This window comes from Canis lupus, chromosome 29, assembly GCF_011100685.1.
Source record: "Canis lupus familiaris isolate Mischka breed German Shepherd chromosome 29, alternate assembly UU_Cfam_GSD_1.0, whole genome shotgun sequence".
Classification (NCBI taxonomy): domain Eukaryota; kingdom Metazoa; phylum Chordata; class Mammalia; order Carnivora; family Canidae; genus Canis; species Canis lupus.
Genome location: NC_049250.1, coordinates 21,491,937 through 21,511,211, shown reverse-complemented (window position 1 = coordinate 21,511,211; position 19,275 = coordinate 21,491,937).

Below are 19,275 nucleotides of genomic sequence, written 5' to 3'. Positions count from 1 at the left end.
TTATTTAGCATGACAATACGGCTTCTCTACACAAGCAGTAGTATAATACCTGAATACAGAAGACAATTGGAAATCACATATTTAATTCAGTTTTATAAAGATCTTTAATCTTTAAAACATAGACCTATTTCTTTCATTATGATATTCTTAAACTTCATGTCCCAAATATATAGTTTTAACTTTTGCCCAAAAAAATCTCTTTTATTCTTAATGCTTTCTAACAGAACCTAATTTATGTGACTGCATGTCTAGATGAGGTGCCTCTCTAACTAAAATTCAATAAAACTGTAACTGAGAAAAGCTTAAATTGAGATTTCTATAGAGTTCACCTGAGATCCAGATCTTAGAAAAGAATCTTTCTAATGGGCTTAATTTCAGGAACTCATTTGCTGATTCCCTTGTTACTGGTGCCACTCCCTGAAGAAAACTGTAAAGATGATCTGAATCCAAGGAAGAAGGGGGAATGCTCTTGGAAGGCTAATGGGTTTTAAAAGCCTCATCATCTTCATCTCTGAGTACCCTGACGGGCAGCATTAAGCATCTGGAAGATGAAAAGTGCTTTGTAAGAGCACAGTTTTAACATTATTAAGCTTCTCACAGTGAATTGAGGTTTCTTATTCAAAAAAGCGCTAAAGGAAACCTCAACCCTGTTGAGTAGTAATAATGTAGGAACCTAGGACAGCAACAGTAATTGGAAGTGGATGCCGCAGTGAAATAGGAAAATTCTCCTCATAGAGTTCAATAGCAATAACAAAGGAGGGAGAAAAGGTTTCTCAAGGTCAGCTAAGATCAAATCCTCAAATATTATTTGACTAATTCCAGCTAAGAGCAATAATTGTGCCACTGTGAACCCACTGCTGGTACATTTTGTCATGTGATGTAAATAAGGTCTTCTAAGACACTAGAAGCAAAACTTTCTTCTCGATATATTAAATCATATTCCAATACTTTAGAAGAATGTTTACTTTCATAAAAACCATACTGGGTAGGTTTTCTTTAATAATATAAGATGAAAACATCCCTTATGCATGAACAAGGACTTTTGGAGTTGAGCAGGTCAGAGCAGTGCCAAGTCTCTGGCTGGAACATGGGAATCAGAGGGGCAGACCAGGCCTCCTGCCCTGTCCTTTTTTATACCCACCCCAGGAAATTGTATCATGATTCCCAGAGTGCCTTCTAGGCCTGGCTTCCTCAATTTTATTCTCTCTCCTTTAAACTAGTAGCCCCGGAACACCAAATCCTTCTTCTTGTTTTCCCAAAGCCCAGTTAAAGCAGTTTAACCTTTTTACAAAGGATTATACTTAAAGGAGGCTGGTAAAGGCATATTTAAAGATACATATCTTTACGTGAAATATTTCTATACAAGTTCAAGGCAGTCATAACTGGTATAGAGTCTTGATTTCTGACTCCCTGATTCTCTCTTTTTAAAAATTTTATTTGACAGAGAGAGAGCACAAAGTAGGTAGAGCAACAAGCAGAGGGAGAAGGAAAAGCAAGCTCCCCAATGAGCAGAAAGCAAACATCGGGCTTGATCCCAGGACCCTGGGATCATGACCTGAGCCCAAGGCAGATGCTTTACCAACTGAGCTGCCCAGGCACCCCCTGCCTTTTTTTTTTTTTAAGAGAGAGAGAGAGAAAGAAGTGGGGATGGGCAAAGGGAGAAGGAGAAACAGGATCCCAAGCAGACCCCATACCCAGTGTGGAGTCTGACATGGGGTTCCATCTCACAACTCTGTGATCATGACCTGAACCCAAATCAAGAGTCAAATGCCTAACTGACGCCATCGAGGCACCCCCATCTCTTATTTATGTATAATTATTTTGCCACTTTATGGGAATTTGTACCTCTCTCCACCTTACTTTTTCCTAGAGAAAATGTTAAAAACCCTCTTTTGGAAGTTAAATAAAACAACACAAAAGGAACCAAACTCTCTTGATTCAAACCTCTAAGATCCCTGCAGGTATCTGCCATTCAGTTTCAAATTTCAACCAGTTTCAGCTGTAGGAGGTCAAGATTGACACCCTCAGGGAATGACCTGACATCACTAACTTAGTACACATCCTGAGAATTAAATGACAGTTTGTAGGGTTGATCCTCTCTACCTACACAGTGGTATTTCACAAATATAATTATTGAAGAGTTATAATTTCAAAATACCTTAAAACATAGGGTGATAATAACATATGAACAATCAAACATACCGTCACATCATAAAATGGTACTTCTCTCCAAGCAGTGAGTTGCAAAGACTATTGTGATATTCTTGGTAAATTTTTCAAAATACATAATTAGGACACAAATCTTTTTTAATCTAAAAAACCTAAATAAAAATCCTAAGACTAAATGAATTTAACATGCTAAATGAAAATTAAATGAAGATTATCAAAGAACACTAAGAGTTTTGTTTAGCCTTTTGTTTTGCTGAGACTTTACAATTTGCCATAAATTGTAAAGACCAACAGGATAATATTGCATTTATTTTTCATCAGAAAAATTTTTACATACATTTTCATTAGATTCTTTCTTTTTTAAAGTTTTTATTTAAATTCCAGTTAGTTAACATACAGCGTAATAATTAGTTTCAGGTGTAAAATTTAGCAATTCAATGCTTACATGCAACACTTAGTGCTCATCATAAGTGCACTCCTTAATCCCCATCACCTATTTCACCCATCCTCCCACTCTTCTACCCTCCAGTAATCATCAATTTGTTCTCTATAGTTAAGAGTCTATTTCTTAGATTTTTTCTTACATACAATGCTGATCACCAGACTTCTCTGTGGGAAAGATGTCATGAAAATAAATCTCTTTTATTAAAACTTAAAAGCTTTATTGACTAAACATTCTACAAAATAAATAATAAAATTATTATTTATTAATAATAAATTAATAATAAAAATACAATATAATAAACATAATAAGATAATAAATTGTAAGTAAAATTCTAAAACCCAAAAGTACTAGCCCAGCTGAAATTCATTGTGATATAGGCTTTGAAACGATTATATATGATATATGATATAGTTATGAAATGATTATTTCTAAGTTTAAATGAATGTGTGGCATAATAAGAAATACATATTTGGGTTTTTGTCCCTGGTTCCTAACATAGAGCTCTTAAAATTCTTATAATTTCCTAACTGATAGAGATGATAGGAACATCTTTTGTTCTAATATTTGGCCTCTGTCCTGATTCTTGACATAGAGCTCCTAAATCCTCTGGAATTTCCTGAGTGATCAAAGTATCTTTTATTTGAAAGAGGCAACTTTTGGAAGGATCCTAAGTAGCTATAGGATGGGAGCTAGTCACCAGACAGAGCAAGACATGGTTAGAGGTTGGAACTTTCAGCCCACCCCCAACTCTTTAGAGGGAAAGAGGCTGGAGATTAAGGTAATCTCCAATGGTCAATGATTTAACCAATCATGCCTACATAATGAAACCTCTGTCAAAATCCCTAAACAATGAGGTTTAGGGAGCTTCCAGTTTGGTGAGAGGGTGGCATGTCATGAAAGAGTATAGAAGCCCCACACTCTGCCTGTCCTCCTCCCCCATTCCTTATCCTATGCATCTCTTCCACTTGGTGTTCCTGAATTGTATTCTTTATAATATACTGGATTAGTAAGTAAACTAATAAACTGGTAGTAATAAGTATGCTAATAGTAAGATTATTAAAAAATAGTATGTTTTGTGAGCCATTCTAGAAAATTACTCAATGTGGGGAAGTAATGAGAACCCCTGATTTATAACCAAGTTGGAAAGAAGTGTATATAATGTGGAGACCTACTACTTGTGACGTGCTTCTAAAGTGAGGTCAGTCTTTGGGAATAAGTCCTTAACTCTGTGGGATCTGTGCTAGCTCCAAGTACTTACTGTTAGAATTGACCCAATTTGGAGGACACACAGTTGGTATCTGGAGAGTTCGAGAATTGGTTGGTGTGAAAAAAACCCACATATTTTATGTCAGAAGTGTTTTAAGTGAAAAGAACTCATGGGATCGTTTCTAGTAATGGTACTTGGGTGCTTATAATAAAACAATTTTTAAAACAACAAATAATTGTTTAATTTTATTCACATCCAAGTCATGCTTTAGAATGAACACATACTAGGCTATGTGTTCTTTGTGGCAGAAAGAAGGAAAACCTCCAATAATATATTTTATCTAATCCAATATATCCACAATATTATTTCAATATCTAATCAATATAAAATTATTAATATAATTTTAATACTTAAAAATTATATTTATTTATTCATGAAAGACACAGAGAGAGAGGCAGAGACATAGGCAGAGGGAGAAGCAGGCTTCCTATGAGGACCCTGAAGCAGGACTTGATCCCAGACCTTGGGATCACTGAACTGAGCCAAAGGTAGACGCTCAACCACTGAGTCACCCAGGTGCCCCAATAACATTTTAATACTTACTGCACATCTCAGTGCAGACTAGACGCTGCTCAATAGCTGCAAATGGTCCTGGTATTATGTGGGTAGGCATAACTCTAATCTTTCAAGTCAAACTCAGTTTTACCTTCTCCAAGGATGACAACAATCTCTTCCTCTACTAAATATCAGTAACATTTGTTTTTACTACCATTGCTCTGGGTTAATATTTTCTTCTATGAAGTCAAAGAGGGTTTGCCTGAAATACTTCTAGGCTTTTCCACAGTATGTCTAGTAACGTGTTCTGCATGATAAAAAAAATTATGCATTTACTCACAGTGATTATTTGAAAGAAAAGTGATATTTTTTGAAGAATGAACTAAATTATAATTAAATATTTATGCCGGAGCACCTGGGTGGCTCAGTCAGTTAAGTGTCTTCCCTCAGCTCACGTCATGATTCTGGGGTCCTGGTATCTAGCCCCACAGTCAGCAGAGTCAGGCCCCTTGCTCAATGAGAAGTCTGCTTCTTCCTCTCCCTCTGCCCCTCCCCCTGCTTATTCTCTCTCTCTCTCTCTCAAATGGGATTTATTCTTCTACACAGTAAAAACAGAATTGCTTTTAGGGAGGAAAAGATAACTGGAAGTCCCTAGGAGATAATTTAGTATAACACATGTTATTACAGGAATCAAATGTCCTGAATAAATTATTCATGAAAGGTCAGAATTACCTCATTCTCATTATTATACAATTTGAAGAGTCATTGCTTCATGGATTCCTGGGACCACAATGGATTTCAGGGAGTCCAGGATCCACCTAAAATAGTATGATTTTATTCATGAATTAATGTGTATTTTTTCCCTAGAGAAATAGTGTATAGTTTTTATCAGACTCTCAAGGGAGTCCATAACTCAAGTGAAATTCAAAAAACCTCTTTCACCATTGCTCAATTAAGCTTATGCATATGTCCTTTTTAAAAAATTTATTTATTCATGAGAGACAGAGAGAGAGAGGCAGAGACACAGGCAGAGGGAGAAGCAGGCTCCATGCAGGGAGGCTGATGTGGGACTCGATCCCGGGACCCCAGGACCCCAGGCTGAAGGCAGGCACTAAACCGCTGAGCCACCCAGGGATCCCCTACATATGTCCATTTTTGAGGTGGACATTTGTGGCTAGCTTTCCCACCATCCACCCTCCTCTTTTTCAGAGATAGCTACAATTTTTATTTGAGGATTCACTTGCCCCTATTCTTCATCCATGCCCAAAAGTAGCTTCACCCATGTGCTAGAGCCAATATGTTGTCTTTTTGTCTAAGAGAATTGAGGTTGGAGTCCCTGGAACTTGCATCCAAAACCCTACATTGACTCAATTTATCAACCCTGTGTTCTTGTCATCAATTACTTGGCTTTGCTTTTTTTGCAGAGAACACCAAAGCCTGGCCAAGAGAAGCTGTCTTTCATTTACTGGAGTAGATTATATATGGGGAAACACCAACCTTATGCTAACAGTGAATCTCCATCAGTTGACTTTTTTCTCATCAGCATTTCATATATATTTTATTCTATTTTTTTTTTTTTTTGCTACTCTTACAACTGTGGCTCCTTCCTTTCCTCAGTGGCTGTGATTGCTATTCTGATATTAAGAGAGGTCACTTTTTACCTTCCTTCTCTAGTGCATTCTTCTATATATCATCATTTTTGTCCCTGGCTTCTTGCCCTAGGAAGGGAAGATTTTTAAATAAAGCCTAACTCAATCTCTGTTGAAGAACATTTGGTTTCTCACTAAGTCTTCTTCAAAGTGATAGAAAAGCCATTCCCAGGAATTATATGAAAGAAAAACTGGATGCTACCTCTTGATGATGTTACATAAACCTTCATGTGAACACTCCTAACCTAAAATGGACTTAGCCCAACACCTCTGTAGACATTTTTTTTCTTTTTGTACTTAATTAGGAGAAGCTGTACACATTCTACAAAGTAGATGGAATAGTAATAGCAGACTAACCTTCCTGCTGAAACAACTAGAAAAAGCCAGGTAAATTATGCAAACTCGATTTTTAAAAGTATTATCAACTTGTGGAAGCAACAGAATAAAATTAACTGAAATAAATCCATTATGAAGTATACTGATGGCTGTCAGATGTATTTTCTCTGAGAATACTTGAAAATTCTGAGTATTGGCTGAAGACAGACTTGAAAACACACAGAGGGCCTTTGCAGGAGAAGGACCAGCAAAGCTTTTAGTGGTTACGTGGGGCTGGAGTGAGAAATTGGAGACACAAAGGGTTCCACTGAAAGGAAAATTTTCCCATGGGTTCTTTTCCGAGTTCTAGGTCTGCATAGGAGGCTGAGAAGGAATGAAAAAACACTTCTAAAAGGCAGAGTGGTATCCTGTATAATTTTACCACCTAAAAACAGCAGCTAGCATGCATGGAGCTCCTCAACAAAATGTAAAGCTATGTGGGATAAGATCTAAATAGATCACCTGAGAACCTCTGAAGGCAGAAATAAATCTACAATGTTTCAAGATTAAGGAGGCAAGCACTTGAAATATCTCAATTAAAATCCCAGAAGGATGTTTCTTTAATATAGATATGAATCTGACCGAGAACAGGTCTTATTAAAATGTAACCCGGACATGACTCAACAAAATCCTTGACTTAATTGAGATGCTCATCCTTTCTCTCTCTCTTCCTAAGAAAGGAAATATAGAAACCTCTATCAGCTGGAAACTTCGTGTTTTTTTTTTTAAACAGTAGATTCCATATGGTTCTTTATGGTTCTTTTGGTGGGAATTATATCAACTGGAAACTTCGTGGGTTTTTTAAACAGTAGATTCCATATGGTTCTTTATGGTTCTTTTTGTCTCACATAGAATCAGCAATTACTAGACAGAGAGCTGACCTATGAATGTGTGATCCACATGTCGGAGTTAACAGACAAGGATTTTCAAATTCCATCATTAAGCATCATTAAGACAGTGTTTCACTGGTGCAAAAGTGAACAAGCTGAACAGGAAGACTAAATAGATCTGCCAGAAATAAACCTACATATCTAAATACATACAAATAAACTTACAAATCTAGATACCTGCATAATGACAAAATGACCTAGAAGTACAATATACAGAAACAGCTTTTTATTTTTAAAGATTTTATTTTATTTATTCATGAGAGACACAGAGTGAGAGAGAGAGAGAGAGAGAAAGGCAGAGACATAGGGAGAGGGAGAAGTAGGCTCCCTGCAAGGAGCCCAATGTGGGACTCGATTCCGGTCCTGGGATCACGCCCTGAGCTGAAGGCAGATGCTCAACTGCTGAGCCATCCAGGTGGCCCCCAAAACAGCTTTTATTTATTTATTTTTAATTTTTTTCCAAAACAGCTTTTAAATAATGGTTCCAGATTAATGAGATTTTCTTATGAAAGATAAGTGTACTTTGACTTCCTACCTCACACCACATATAAAAATCAATTCTCTAGAAATTGTACATCTCTATGTGACAGATAAAATATCAAAGCATTTGGAAAGAAAGTTAAGACATCACTTCATGACTTAGGGTAGACAGGTTTTTAAAAATAATACACAAAAAGCACTAGAGATAAAAGGAAAAGTTGCCAAAGTAGACTATGTTAAAATTAAGAACGTCTGAATATCAAAAGATAGCCTGAAAGAGTATAAGGACAACTCACAGAATGGGAAAAGATACCCTCTTATGTACAACTAAGAAAAGGAAATTTAACCAGTACATATTAAGAACTCTTACCAATCAGTAAGAAAAACTTGTATATTCCTAAAATATTGAAAAAATATTTCAATATATACATCACAAAGGTGGATATTCAAATAGTAAACCTATAATAAAATGTTGAATTTCATTGTCATTAGGGAATTGCACATTTAAACCACATGATACCAAAATACTCTTGCCAGATATAAAATATGAAAAAGATGGAAAATATTGAGTGTTGGCAAAGATGTGGATAAACTGGAACATTATACAATATAGATGTGAATATAAATTGGTGTAACTGTTTTGCAAAACAGAAGCATCTACTACAACTTAACATACACATAGCCCTATGACCCAATAATTCTACATATACACTCAACAGCAACAACAACAAAAAAACCATGAACATATATTTGCAAAAGGACATGAAAGAGAATTTTCACAGTGGCACTAACTTCAACAGCAAAATCTTGAAAATTTTAAATGTCAAACAGAATGAATTAGTATATAGTGTTATAGTCACACATTGGAACATATGCAGTAATGATTGATTTACAGCTACATGAAACAATTCCAAAATATGTCAGCCTAACATTGAATGAAAAATCAAGCCATGAAGGAGTGTTTAATTTACCTAAATTACAGAATTAGGCAAAAATAATGATGTGAGAAGCCAGAACAGTAGTTAAAGTGGAGTTACTACTAAAAGGGGCACAAATGGGGTCTTCTGAGGTTCTGGTAATATTTTGTTTCTTTATATGGGTGTCAGTTACACTGTTCAATTTGTGAAATATTCCCTGAACATTACACGCACGCTCAAAAAGACACACATTTAAACTCTATGTTTAAAATACCCCTCTTTCCTGTGGATCTCTATGCTAGATTTTCTAGTTTCTTTGAAGTGTTTTTTATACATTCTATTTTTGGAATATACATATGTTGGCAAATTGAATTTAAATAAAAAATATGAAATAAAAATAAACATTTGAATTTAAAATTATAAGAAGGTTCATAAGAATTCAGGTGGCAGAAAATGGAAATTTATCTTTCTGTAGCAAATTATAGCTTTGAGGATTCAGGTGACACAATAATACACTGGCCATGTTTATCATTGTGGTTTGGATATTTATATAAAGGAATTACAGTGCTTCTTGGGCACAGGATGTTTAAACCAATGATGCTGTCTTTTATGATTGTAAAAGGAATTTATATCATCATGACCTAATTTTACTCAACATGTCTTGATGTTAGGAGCCTTAGTCATCACCGAAAAGTGGCCCTATGCCCTTGAAATACAATGGTGCTTTCCTGGGTAATTTTTCAATTAATAAACTTTTATGGTGACAAAAGCAGAGTACATTGACAAAGCTATCAATACTGATTCTTCCCTCATTGTAATTGGCTTCAGAAATAGAACATAAGCAGAAAGTAGAGAAACTCCTGCTAGTTTATTTTGTTCTTGAAAATATGAGTCCTCTTTCCCTTAATAAAACATAAAGCCAAAATTTGGGGGACTAATCTCTCCTTAATTTTGATTGGTTTCTTCTTCTTCCATCATCCAAGTGACATCATCCAAATCTGTGACATTTTTAATAAAGGGAAAAGAGGAATGATAAGGACAAAACTGTTGTGTTTTAGAATGAGTTACTAGTACTTTTCCTGTGTCACCATTGGCATTTCAAAGGGAAATTGGGAGAGGCTAGGCCTTTGAAGGAATGTTTTTTTTTGCAAGTAAAAGAAAGCTATTTTATTAATAAAAATAAAGCCTTTTATTAATAAAAAGTATAGAGGAAAGGGGATCCAGGATTGGTTTTGTAGCTCTATGACTGTCTCATAGACATAGAATCTATTCAGCCTTCTGTGTGTTGCCCTTAATATGTCACCTTCCATTCAAGTAGTTGGCCTCATGCCACAAAATGATTGCTGTAGATCAAGGCATTAAATCCTCACATGGCAGGGCACCTGGGTGGCTCAGTGGTTGAGCACCTGCCTTTGCTTCAGGTTGTGATCCCAGGGTCCTGGGATCGAGTCTCGCATCAGGCTCCTTATAGGGAGCCTGCTTCTCCCTCTTCCTATGTCTCTCTAGAATAAATAAATTCTTTTAAAAAATCCTCACATGACAATGTCCAAGGCTGAAGGAAGGAAGGAAGTAGGAAAAAACGGGCCTTTCATCATATAGTTCTCTTCTTTAATCAAGGAAAAAAATATCCTCAGAAGCCCACTGTTCCCTAGCCAACCTCCTCATAAAAAGTTTAGACCATGATCAGTTTAGACCTATTATGACTTAATCCCTGGGGCTCACTGGGCAAAACTCAGTACTTTAAAAGAAAAAAAGTGGAATAGATATCAGATAGGCAAGAAACAACATCTATCCTGGGTTACATTGTGGCTGTTTGCCATGTACCATTTTGAACAAAAGTCTTTATCTGAGTTTTCCAATATTGCATTCTCTTATAAGATGCCAAATGTGGGTTTTATATGCCAAATATAGGTCAACAGAAATCAACAAAAAAGCAGAAAAAATAAAACCAATTTATTTCTTAACATTTTTACTGCACAGACATAATACCTATATATATTTTAATAGTAGGCTCATAAATCAGATCATATATTAAAATGTAAACTTGCTCTAGCTAAATGAGTAAATTGAAATGATAATTTTTTAAAGATTTTATTTATTTATTCATGAGAACACAGAGAGAGAGAAAGAGAGGCAGAGACACAGGCAGAGGGAGAAGCAGGCTCCATGCAGGGAGCCCGACATGGGACTCAATCCCGGGTCTTCAGGATGAGGCCCTGGGCAGAAGGCGGCTCTAAACCGCTGAGCCACCCGGGCTGCCCGATGATAATTTTTGAACAGATATTTTCAATCCTACAGTAACACTACAAAGTCAGTAGAAAGAAATGCTAGTAGATGAATTCAAGTTCATCACCACCATGCAAAAATAATTACAAACATAGGAACCTCTGATATTTCACCTTTGTCCCCCAGATCACCAAGTTATTTCTTTGAAATAAAAATAACACTGTGAAATGTATCAAAGAACCCCAAAAGATAGCACAAAAGTCCACCAAAGGAAAAATCAACAAATGGAGATGGAGATTATATAGTGGTTACTATTCCGGAAAAAACACATCTGAGTTTATCTTCTCCCCAAATATTTATTTCATGTGCTAAGACAGTTTTCCCAATGTTTAAAACTTTTCATGTGCCTAAACACCCCTGTGAATATGCAACAACACTGTAAAACAGTGATGAGGCAACATTGCAGAAAATCAGGCAACATTTGGCAATATAAATATATGACCATAACAGAAGATGAACATCTGTGTAGAAAGAAAATTTGCTGCTCAAAGAGTGCATCAAAGTCTGTGGTGTGTAGTGTACCCTTTGTACCTCTGGTTGGCCAAGTTAGCCAGCATCTTGCGGGAGCATGCTCTACAAAGGGAACGGATTTTCACTGTTTGAACAGATGGGTGGAATTGGATTAGATTATTTTCCTGAATGAGACTGGACTCCTCATTAAAGGATGCTCACCCAAGAGAACAAAATATTAATATGGAAATGCAGGAGAAAAAGTGGAAGGAAGATAGCACTGGGAAGCAATGGGAAGATGATAAGATAAGCAAGCTAGAGGATGATCCCCTTCTTGTGAAGATTCCTAGATGGATTAAGGGGCTCCTTCTTAGCCCAAACTATTACTTTGTGTCATATTCTTTCCCCTAACCCAACAGCACCACTTAAAGAGGCAACATATTGCACCCAAATGGTTGGCTGCAGATGGCACTCCCCAGGACATCACTCTTGGCTTTTCTCTCTCTTCAGTCTAGATGCAGCCCCAAAAGTTTGTGGTTTGGCCATCACAGTCTTTCTTCTTTCCTCACCCCTTCTTGTCCTGCTTAGCTGCCCTGGGAGGTGATTTTGTAGGCTTCTTTAGGGCTTGCTGACGGCTGTGGACACCAGGGGAACATTGAAGGACAGGAGGAGAGAGAAATCAAGTAGTTCTTTCCTCTTCCTCCCTCTCTCAGTGCTGTCTCTCTGGCGGTGGTCTTGTTCCTTCGGCCCAGGGTGCGATCCTGGAGTCCTGGGATCGAATCTCACGTCCGGCTCCCGGCATGGAGCCTGCTTCTCCCTCCTCCTGTTTCTCTGCCTCTCTCTCTCTCTCTCTTTCTCTTTCTCTCTCTCATAAATAAATAAGTCTTAAAAAAATAATTTGCAAAAGAATTATTTAGAGCAGAAAAACAAATCAACCTTTTAAATCAGTGCTTCTCAGACTTTAGTGTGCCTGAGTATCAACTGGGAATTTTATTAAAAAATATCCAGTAATAGTAGCTCTGGGACTGAGCCTGAGATTCTACATTACTAACAAGCTTTCAGGTAATGTCAATGTTGATGGTCCATGAACCACACTTTCAGTAGCAGGGCTTTAGACAGGATATAGTCACCCACACTTGTCACTATCATTTATCTTACTTGCTTTCACAGTACTTTTATTTTTTCCACTACCAATCTTCGCTCATTTATGATACTAGTCTGGCTTGCAGTCTTTGCTCTCTATTCATTTTGCTTGATTTTCTCTACTCTGATGATCTCAACTGTCCCTTGAGTTCAGACTTCTTTTTAATCTTTTGATGAATGATATCACTTATCACCAAGAAATATCTAATCATCTTAGAAAGAGGTCCCCTTTCATCTACCCACATTCAACTGCTTAGAATTTTAGCTGTTTCTTGGGGTGGCTGGGTGGCTCAGGAGGTTAAGCATCTGCCTTCAGCTCAGGTCATGATCCCAGAGTACTCTACCTGGGATGGAGCACTCTACCTGGTCCTCTGCTTAGTGGGGAGCCGGCTTCTCCCTCTCCCTCTGCTGCTCCCCTGGCTTATGCTTTCTCATTCTGTCAAATAAATAAAATCTTTAAAAAATAATTTTTGCTGTTTCTGTCTCCTATAAATCTTACCCATCCACCAGGCTCTCCATTTGTATTTCTACTGCCCCCTAGCCAGACTTTTAGCACTACCTGTCTGTTAGGACCTCCTAAGTGGGCCCCTATTTTTCTAAGAAGCAAATTGAATATTGTTCCATCTGTGTGTATGTGTGTATTTGGTGTTTCATACAATCTACAGGATAAGAAAGCCATTAGCAAACTCATTTCCCCTTTGTGATGCAGGCCCTTGCTATTAATTTTATACTCCAAGAACACTGAAAAATTTACATCAGACTTCCAGTCCCTCAAACCTTTGTCTATGCTGTTTTTTTTCTTCCTGAAATGTCTTATCTACCATCTCTTGACTCCTGCAAACACACCTATGTGTTTTTCCTCCCAGGAGGAGGTCTTCAGGCCAGAAAGCATGTCTTTCTTTCCTTTTTGTTATCTCCCGCATCTAGTCCAGAGGGTCTTCAGGAAATGTTAATTGAACAAATGCATCATTTAAAGTGGGAGATTAGGGGAAGGTAGGTGTCTCGGTGGTTGAGCGTCTGCCTCGGGCTCAGGTTGTGATCCCAGAATCCTGGGATCCAGTCCAGCATCAGGTTCCCCACAGGGAGCCTGCTTCTCCCTCTGCCTATGTCTCTACCTCTCTCTAGTTCTCTCATGAGTAAATAAATAAAATCTTTTAAAAAAGTGAAATGAGAGATTAATGTCTGACCATGTATTTATTAAATATTCTAGTTTAATTTATACACTAAGATTTATTTTAAATGTCATTAGAAAGCAAAACTATGATATTTATCTTGATGTTTTCAATAGTGGGGAAGCAATTTTTAAAGAAAGAGCTTAATAATCTTCACCCTGGCACTCCATTTGGCCTTTATTAGAGATTAATTGGTTATCTTCCTTGGATCTGTGTTTGGAATCTCTCAATGAGGGTGACAAATGATTTGTCCAATGTAAACCCTAATTTGGATTAATATTGTATCTTACTGAGCAAGTAAGCAATTGTAATTTGTTTCTTTCTCTTTAACCACAACACAGGAAATTTATATCTGGAAGGATTTCCTCTTGGGCAGGCAATCTGCTTGGAAGTATTTATTGAGCACAGCCAGGATGAATTAGACAATCAGATCTCAGTGTTTACAGATAAAAATAACTTACATGAGTAGAGCAATAAAGGGAGTATTTGACTTTTTGATGCATAAAAATCATTAAATGTTAGAACTGACAACCAAAAATGCTACAGAATCTCTATCTGTAACAGACCTTAAAAGCCATATACATTGATTTGGGAAAGACACTCCACCATTCTATGCCTTAATTGCCTCATCTGTAAAATGCGCAAAATAATCTACTTCATAACCTGTCATGAGAATTCACTGATGTAATAAATGTGAAGCACTCAAATGAGATAATAAGTATAAAACCTGGCTCAGTGTGATCATTAATAAATGTTACTATCAATGTAGTGAACGGTGTCCAGTGATTACTGTATCTTGGTGACTTTAGAATAAAGAGGAAGCAAAAGCATTATTTCCCTTTTATTATAGTGACTCAGTTTAAAAATTACTCTACAGTCATTTCCCCAAAGGCTCATCTCATTCCCAAGAACCTCAGTAACCTTTAACTTTAGAAGAGTCCAAGATTTAATGTTTCTCCACCCGAAAGTTTCATAAATGTTGCCTTGCATTGTGCTCCTAATCCTTTCTCCTATTACTGATCATCAGCATAATAAATAAGCATTTTTTATGGTGCTTGTAAAACACAGATGATTATGCTGCACTTTACAGTTTAACATTTTCTCATACACTAACTTGCTTGTAACATAAGCCTGGGGAGGCTGTTTTAACTATTTCCATTTTGTGCATAAGAGATGAGAAATTACATGACCAACCTAAGGATACGAAATTGCCAGATGGCAAGTTATGGGACTCAGACCTTGGTCTTATTTCAAGTCCTATGTCATTGCATGAACTTTTGGTCTTTTAGCCTGGAAAAGACTGGTTTAGCAGAGGATGTGTGGAATCCTCTGTGAGTAGATGGTACTTCGGGTATAGGTTTGCTGATTTCCTACTGAGGTGACAGACCAACATTTGTAGTGTCCTCTATTAGTCTATAGCTGTTTTACTTTTCAATATAGAATTATTGCATTTACCTCATCCCTGGGGAGTCCACAGAAAAACAAAACCCAAAATAACCAAATGTAAAAGGCAGGTTATTTATTTTTTTATAAGAATTCATCATAAGTTTAAAATAAATGTAAATTATTTGCCACTTAAGGTTTTGAGCTTCTCATAGAATATATTATGAAAAAGGTGCTCCATCTCACTTTTTAAGAGTATCTGTGATTGCGTAACCAAATATATTCAATAGGTCAATTTCCACATCACTTTCACTTCTTAGAGACTTTGTTATTCCAGATAATGCAGTATTACATTTTAAGTTTTGAGACTGTTTTCTTAGTAAAATCATACTCTTCCATTCTACCAATTCCAGTTTTGCTAATTTTTATAAGGTACTTCTTATTCTTTGGAGATTTGGTATTGGATATGAAATGTCTGTTATTAAAATGTTTATTATTTGATAATAATAACTAAAGCATATTATTTGGTATAAGGATTGAAAAAATAATTTTTGACTCTGCATACCTTTAAATTTTGTCATAAATTCCAGAAGTCATCATTTTTGCTAATAGCATTATCTTCTGTCATTTTGATATTGAACTTTAAAAAACATTAGTGTAAATTTCAACACTTAGCATGATGTTTTAGTATCAATAATCATATGCATATCATAATCAAATTTCCCAACAAATTTAGGCAGAGATGAAAGTCTTCCATATGGAGATATGTCAGAGTTAGAACTCCACTAATTCTGTATCAAAATCATCTTTTTTTATATTCAAAGCATAATCATTCATTTTAAAATTTGCCCAATATCATTGTGATAAACATCAAAGCCTCTTCCTATCTATAACTGAATCATGTAAACACTAAGGTAAGCTGTGCTGTTAACTTATCATAACAAATATGATATCATTTCCAATGTTATTAAAGTGCTTAGTATTAAAGAACAAATTTAAATTCTCATACTGCTGTTAGCAATGTAATCAGTGAGATTCTAGTTTCCACATTGAAAAGTTGACTTTTGGTTTTCATTTTCTTTTTATCATTTTGTAGATTTTGCAAAATTAAAATTTTCTCCCATTTTGAAACCTCTCATCTCAATGGCCTTCTGGATGACAGGACTTTTTTCTCCCTCCTCTCTGAACACATCTTACTTTTTCCTTCTTCTGCTCTCCATCTCAAGGAAACCAGGAAAACTGAAGCCATTCTACACTCTACTTTCGCTCATCTCACCTTCAAGTTAGTTATCCTTGAATTTCTGTAGTGTCTATGTCCTAGACATCTAATAAATCCTACCCCCTTTTTATTTCCATTGCCATGGTTCAGGACTTCTTCCTTCTCAACTTTATGGCCACTGTGCCATCCTTACTGATTTTACTCACTCTACTCTTGTCCTGCTTGCTTCATCCCCACCATATTGTTAGGGAGACATACAAAATATGGAGTTTTATGCCCTACAAAGTGAACAACCATGCTACAAAACCATCCATGGCCCTTCATGCTCTCTTTTTCTCCTATTCCTTCATAGGAACCCATGTTCTTGAAATGCCTTAATTTTACCATCTTCTCTCACTCCTGTGATTTGCATATGGCTCTTCCTTCTATCTACAATGATCTTGCTCATGTGCATCTTCCTTCACCATGCCAGCAATTTTCTCCTGATTAGCTGCTACTCATCAAATAAGATGGGCTTTGCTTCCTGTAGAGAGCCATTTTTGACCAACCTTGCACCCAAGCTGTAGTTCCAGAGCACCTGCAGAAGAGACTATCAAGAAATACTCTCATTCTTGCTGCTTGGTACTGTTTCCCAGCCTCCTTGGCAGTTATAATTACCATGCAACCACAATGGACCTAGCCCAAAGCAATACCTCTGGAACTGTTCCATGCTTTTTTGTCTTCCATGGCTGGATACAAATAAACAAGGCAACATGGAAAGTCCTGAGATGAAGATGGCAGAGTCACTATATGGGAGTATCCATGATCTCTGAACCAAACTTGAAGAAAAGTTTCTGGCTGATTAGGAATACCTATTTCAGACTTTGTATGTTTGAAGTACAAATTTTATTTCCACAGATAGTCTACGTTAGTATACTCTGTAAACTCTAGTGCAAAGGTCTACCTTCTTGTCTAATTAAGATGGTAGTTCTTTATGAGATCCTAATACACTACGTAGTATATAGTTACTGTTCAATCAGTATTTCTAAATAATAATTAAATGAGTGAATAAAATGCTTTAGGGACAGAAAACAGAGAATACATCAGATGGAGCATCTTCAATCAAGTTATCTTAGGTGATGTGCAAAGTTAACTTAATTTTTAAATATTATAGCTTTCATAAGGTAACTAGATAATCAGCATCTTTAGAAATGTATTTTTCTTCAATTCATATCTATGGTAGACACAGATATATGTTTATGGTATGAGGCATCATCATATTTTATTTTAATAATTCTCTCTCAGATAGGCCAGTTTCATCTCCAATTTTCTGGTATATAGCAGATTTTAACAAGTGATAATGCTACAATCCTTTACTTTTCTTAGTAATCTTTCATTTGGTAGGAAGGCGGTAATTCCTTTCCTAAAAAAGTTAGATGATTCTCCTAAGCCTACCATTGTTATCTATTTTGATTTGTAGTCATAGCAGGTGAGATAAACCTACAAGCAATAATTATATTAGGTGATTTTTTTCAGTAGCCAATAATAAAACTTAAAAGCTGAAATTATGCAATCTTAGTGTTTACCCATTATTTATAAGATAGTCTAATAAAAAGGAATAATATTGACTCTTAGAATGAACCACCCCTTGGATAATTATATGGAACTATAAAAGTGGGTGCCACCTATTGACTCTGTCAGAAAGAGAACAGTTTTCTACTTGGACATTTATATTTGTGTAACAACAGAAACAGGATGTCAATTTCTATGAATGAAGGTAAGCATAATTTTTACTATCTTGCAACTTTCATATTTTTAAAGGATGAATAGATTCAGATGTTAGATGAGTCAAGTATTTGAATATACAAAATTAGTATAATTTATTTTATTTTTTTATTTCAAAATTAGTATAATTTTAATTCTAATTATATACCTGAAAGGCTAGTTCAGGTTTAAACTGAAAGAAATGTAGCTCTCATTTTACATTTGATGTTATTTAGTTTATATAATTTGACCTACTTCCTGACATTAATTGGATAAAATAATTTATTTTACAATTAATTCTATTCTAATTAAGGTATTGCCCAGAATTCACTAAGAAGCTTAAGACTTGAGATCCTAAAAAGTTTTTCTCTTCACAGACTGGGATAAGTTAATATATGTTCTTGAAACAGTAAACAAGAACATCTGTAAATACTGAAAACAGATTTTGAACCTCAGACATTATTAGTGTTAGCTACCTAGGACAGATCCAATGAAATGTTTTCATATTTTAAATATTTTTAAATTGAAATAATTAAAATATCCTTAGACTAAAAAAGTTCCATATATAATAAAGTTGCTAAGGTAAATAGCAGAGGTGCTAAAGAGAAAAGAGCTTTCTTTTGTATTCTTACTGCTCCAGTCTGAATGATCTATGTATAAATTAGTTAAATGCGTATCAAGTAAAGTTGCACTATACAGACATTCTATAATCAGTAAGAAGCCTCAATTGTAATTTCAAATCCTATAAAGAAATACTACTACTACGAGAAATCTGCCATTACCTCTTATTAACTGGCAGACAGTATTTTAAATTCTGTTGCTTCAGCTTAATTAGAAATAAAAATTCACAATGTAAAATTAATTCCATCATAAAATTTTGGCTATCACTTCAAGTTAAATAGTTAGAAATAAAAATTCACAATATAAAGATTAATTTCATCATCTGATTAAGTTATGGAGTAAAAGTTTATAAGAATTTAATACAAACAAAATAAATTTATAGCTAATTTTATTCTAAATTTGAAATAGTTTTTGGCATGATCCAATTAACTTTTAGCAAGGTTTTCCTTGTCTAGAAGGTCACCTTAATTAGCTTTTTAAATATCTCACATTTTAAAGAATCCTATCAGATTTGCATTTTTATTAATTGTTCAAATAATCTCTCTAGACTATGGTTGCCTAAAGACCCTGA